This window comes from Lolium rigidum, chromosome 5, assembly GCF_022539505.1.
Source record: "Lolium rigidum isolate FL_2022 chromosome 5, APGP_CSIRO_Lrig_0.1, whole genome shotgun sequence".
NCBI lineage: Eukaryota > Viridiplantae > Streptophyta > Magnoliopsida > Poales > Poaceae > Lolium > Lolium rigidum.
The window spans coordinates 157,127,895-157,133,794 of NC_061512.1; positions in this window are offsets into that span (position 1 = coordinate 157,127,895).

Below are 5,900 nucleotides of genomic sequence, written 5' to 3' on the forward strand. Positions count from 1 at the left end.
GATGGATTTTATTAGGGCACCAGACTTGCTCAAATGGAAATGCCCAAATTGAATGAAAGTTGCGTACATATCTGAGGATCATGCACGTAAATTGGCTTAATTTTCTGAGCTACCTACAGGGAGGCAGGTCGAAATTCGTGACAGCAAAGAAATCTGAAACTGCGCAGTAATCCAAATCTAGTATCAACCTTTCTATCAAAGACTTTACTTGGCACAACAATGCAATAAAATAAGATAAGGAGAGGTTGCTACAGTAGTAAAAAACTTCCAAGAAACAAATATAAAACAAAGTACTGTAGCAAAATAACACATGGGTTATCTCCCAAGAAGTTCTTTCTTTATAGCCGTTAAGATGGGCTCAGCAGTTTTAATGATGCTCACATGAAAAATAGAGTATGAAGCAAAAGAGAGCATCAAGAAGCAAATTCAAAACAAATTTAAGTCTAACATGCTTCCTATGCATAGGAATCTTGTAAACTAGGTGATACCCCGCGCGTTGCTGCGGTAATTTTAGCATACGATGCTAAGTGAAAGATAACCAAATTCTGAGAGACATAATAATGATGTGAAGCGAACATGATGTAAAATGACCAAGAGATGCATGGAGATAAAATCTATCAATTAGCGCAGGTGAAGCAAAACGGATAAAAAAAAACTTGGCATGTAGAATAAAGTATGATGAGAAGGAAAAGCTTAGCGTTATGTATGCAATTTACTACTAAGCGACCATGAGCATATCGGATTTTCCGTTGCCTTCAATGGAATCGTCTTATTGGTTACGTTAGGAAGGATTTTTGAACTTAAAAGACAAATAATTGTTTAAAATCTCAAACACCCCTATGGTATTACCTGCCAGTTTTTCCCCTTTTTTGAGAACCTAAGCCACGGCATACGCTTTTGTATCAAGATTATGGTATGCGTGTACCTATGATTAAGATGATCTATCATCTAGAGAACACCGAAAGCTAACAAAATATGTCAATAACTCTTTTAGAGCCTAGTTAGAAAATATCTCAATACAAAACCATCAATATCAATGCTTCGTGGTATGTTATTTTGATGGCCAATAGATTTTATCTGACTGAAATGTTCCATGTGTATCAGAAACATAGTACAAAGGTGCACTGTTCTTTCCTGTTGCATGCACCTGGGACAGCATCACAGCAATCGACAATAAATGATTCAGCACCATGGCGCACAAAAAAGATGACAGAGATCCCCTGCACACAAAAAAAGTGACAGGGGTGGTTACTTCAGGATAAACATAGTAGGAGTGAAAAATAAAAATGGGAATCACCACATAGATGCTTCTGAGCTGATGGTATGGAGCCGGTCAGTTAGTAGAAATTGATTCAATCTCTTTTGCTGAACGTTGGTGAGGGATTGCCTGAGTTCGAGCCGTGTGTGCGAATGCTACCATTTCTGGGAGACTCGAGATTGCATGCAGCTAATTAATGGCAGGTCATGTTTTCCCAACATAAGGAGCTGGCATCGTAACAGTTTCACAGGAATATGTATGTAGACATAAGCAAGAAAACTGTACTGGGCAGCGTGGATAGAAAAAAGGAGCCCAATCTGATGGCGTGAGATTGTTTCAATGGATAATTCAGAGGCACAGTGCGCCCAAACCATACGGAGAGACGGTTCGTGAAGCCGAACAAAGATAAATCTGAGATTTAACGTACCTGGTAACAGAAACATTTTTCAGACTATAATCAATGGAGGGCAATCCACTGAGAGGAGAAGAACTGAAGAATATAGGAAAAGAGCAGGAAGATGGGCGGCTCACTGATGTTTCAATTCCTCCGCTTCAACGTGCCCTGGCTGCTTGTGGAGTAGAGCTCAAGGGAAATACATCCGGCAACCCCAGCACACGCAGTCGACGAACATAGAGAGCAGGTTGCTCGAGAGGGGAAACTGGGTGGGCTCGAAGAAGATATAGTCGAGGGGTTCAAATACACGGTGGAAAGCAACAGTCGGCCATTAAAATTGATTGAGCGGATCGTCGTGGGAGATGTCCAGACAGGGGACGAAACCATGGAACAACGGGAGCAATAAAAGCGGCAGCTCCGTGGGAGTTCGAGAGGCGCTCGGCCGACAGTTTCCGGTGTGAGGCATGGCTGGCGACTAAAGCGACGACCCAATCTGTTTGTCTGACCGATCGATTTTTTTTCTTGTTTTTGTTCGTGCTGCTGGTTGAGAAGAACGGGCAGGAATCCCCTCTGGGTTGTGGGGCCTGTCGAGCGAACGGGCAGTTTGGCTCCTGCCCAACACGAACCACATCTTTCAAATCTGACGGACAGGGTTAATTGGAGTGACGTGGCTGCACAAAATTTGAGCTTGCAAACATTAAATGCATTTTAGTGGGGATGAACTTTATAGATATTATAGATAAACAAGTTCATGAAGAGCAAAGTGACAAGCATAGGAAGATAAAACAAGTGTAGCTTCAAAAATTTCAGCACATAGAGAGGCATTTTAGTAACATGAAAATTTCTACAACCATATTTTCCTCCCTCATAATAACTTTCAGTAGTGTCATGAGCAAACTCAATAATATAACTATCACATAAAGAATTCTTATCATGAGTCTCATGCATAAAATAATTACTCTCCACATAAGCATAATCAATTTTATTAGTTGTAGTGGGAGCAAATTCAACAAAGTAGCTATCATTATTATTCTCATCATCAAATATAGGAGGCATAATATCATCATAATAAACTTTATCCTCCATAGTAGGCGGCACCAAAAGACCACTATCATTATAATCATCATAAATGGGAGGCATATCATAGTCAACATAAACTTTCTCCTCAATACCCGGAGGGCTAAAGAGATCATTTTCATCAAAACCGACCTCCCCAAGCTTAGAATTTTCTATATCATTAGCAACAATGGTGTTCAAAGCGTTCATACTAATATCATTGCTACTAGCATGCAAATAAGGTTCCATAGGTTTTTTAATTTTCGCATTAAACCATTCATGTCTTGACTCAGGAAATAGTACAAAAAGCTCACAGATGTTTTCCATTATGCCTTACTAGTGTTTAACAAGAAACAAAAAGATGCAATTGCAGGATCTAAAGGAAATAGCTTCGAGTACTCACACACTGGCGCCAGAAAATAGCTTACCTGGGACCGGAGTATGAGAGCCTTTTACCTTTCCTCCCCGGCAACGGCGCCAGAAAATAGCTTGATGTCTACGGGTGCTTCTATTCTTGTAGACGAGTGTTGGGCCTCCAAGAGCAGAGGTTTGTAGAACAGCGGCAAGTTTCCCTTAAGTGGATCACCCAAGGTTTATCGAACTCGGGGAGGAAGAGGTCAAAGATATCCCTCTCATGCAACCACCGCAACCACAAAGCAAGAAGTCTCTTGTGTCCCCAACACACCTAATAGGTGCACTAGTTCGGCGAAGAGATAGTGAAATACAGGTGGTATGAATATATATGAGCAGTAGTAACGGTGCCAGAAAATAGCTTGCTGGCGTGTGGTTGATGGTGGTAATATGGTAGCAGTAGTAACGCAGCAGTAGTAACGCAGTAAAACAGTAAACAAGCAGCGATAACAGTATTTAGGAACAAGGCCTAGGGATTAGACTTTCACTAGTGGACACTCTCAACTTTGATCACATAACATAATAGATAAATGCATACTCTACACTCTTTTGTTGGATGATGAACACATTGCGTAGGATTACACGAACCCTCAATGTCGGAGTTAACAAGCTCCACAATTCAATGTTCATATTTAAATAACCTTAGAGTGCATAAAAGATCAATAAGACTAAACCAAGTACTAACATAGTATGCACACTGTCACCTTCACACTATGTAGGAGGAATAGATCACATTAATACCATCATAGCAATAGTTAACTTCATAATCTACAAGAGATCATAATCATAGCATACACCAAGTACTAACACGGATGCACACACTGTCACCATTACACCGTGTAGGAGGAATAAAACTACTTTAATAACATTGCTAGAGTAGCACATAGATAAATTGTGATACAAACACATTGCAATCATAAAGAGATATAAATAAGCACTTCACTATGCCATTCATAACAGTGAATAAGTATTAAATGAAATATAGCCTAAGAGACCCACACGGTGCACACACTGTCACCTTTACACACGTGGGACAAGGAGTCTCCGGAGATCACATAAGTAAAATTCACTTGACTAGCATAACGACATCTAGATTACAAGCATCATCATATGAATCTCAATCATGTAAGGCGGCTCATGAGATTATTGTATTGAAGTACATATGAGAGAGATGAACCACATAGCTACCGGTACAACCCCGGGCCTCGATGGAGAACTACTCCCTCCTCATGGGAGACAGCAGCGTTGATGAAGATGGCGGTGGTGTCGATGGAGGAGCCTTCCGGGGGCACTTCCCCGCTCCGACAGGGTGCCGGAACAGAGACTCCTGTCCCCCAGATCTTGGCTTCGCGATGGCGGCGGCTCTGGAAGGTTTCTCGTACCGTGGCTTTTCCGTATCGAGGTTTTAGGTCGAGGGGCTTCTTATAGGCGAAGAGGCGGCGTCAGAGGGTCGAAGAGGCGGCGACACCATAGGGTGGCGCGGGCCACCCCCGAGCCGCGCCGGCCTATGGTCCCGTGGGCTCGTGGCCCCCTCTCGGTCCTTCCCGGTGTTCTGGAAGCTTCGTGGAAAAATAGGAACCCGGGTCTTGATTTCGTCCGATTCCGAGAATATTTCCTTACTAGGATTTCCGGAACCAAAAACAGCGAGAAACAGGAACTGGCCCTTCGGCATCTCGTCAATAGGTTAGTTCCGGAAAACGCATAAATATGACATATAATGTGCATAAAACATGTAGATATCATCAATAATGTGGCATGGAACATAAGAAATTATCGATACGTCGGAGACGTATCACTTCCAGAACACCCGAGAGGGACCAGAGGAGAGCCACAGGGGGCCCACACAGGGTGGCAGCGCGGCCCAAGGGGGGGGCGCGCCCCCCTATTGTGTGGCGGCTCCGTAACCCCTCTGACTCTGCCTCTTCGCCTATATAAAACCCCCTGACCTAAATCTTCGATACGAAAAAACCACGGTACGAGAAACCTTCCAGAGCCGCCGCCATCGCGAAGCCAAGATCTGGGGGACAGGAGTCTCTGTTCCGGCACGCCACCGGGACGGGGAAGTGCCCCCGGAAGGCATCTCCATCGACACCACCGCCATCTTCATCAACGCTGCTGTCTCCCATGAGGAGGGAGTAGTTCTCCATCGAGGCTAAGGGCTGTACCGGTAGCTATGTGGTTCATCTCTCTCTCCCATCTACTTCAATACAATGATCTCATGAGCTGCCTTACATGATTGAGATCCATATGATGAGCTTGTAATCTAGATGTCGTTATGCTATTCAAGTGGATTTTACTTATGTGATCTCCGGAGACTCCTTGTCCCACGTGTGTAAAGGTGACGAGTGTGTGCACCGTGTGGGTCTCTTAGGCTATATTTCACTGAATACTTATTCATCGAGTTATGATTTGAGTTGGATGTCTCTATGAAATTGTGGTGTGTTAGTACCTCCTATGAATGCTCACGGATGACGGCGTGGGGTGTTTATTAGTACTTGGGAATACATCTTTAAGGTTTGCCTACATGATGAATTAGTGTTCGTTATCTTGCCAGAGAGTAATTCAGAATAGCATAGTGAAGAGTTTATTTATATTCCTTTATGATTGCAATGTGCTTTATATCACTATTAATCTATGTGCTACTCTAGTGATGTTATTAAAGTAGTCTATTCCTCCTCCATGATATAATGGTGACAGTGTGTGCATCATGTAGTACTTGGCGTAGTTTATGATTGTAATCTCTTGTAGATTATGGAGTTAACTATTACTATGATAGTATTG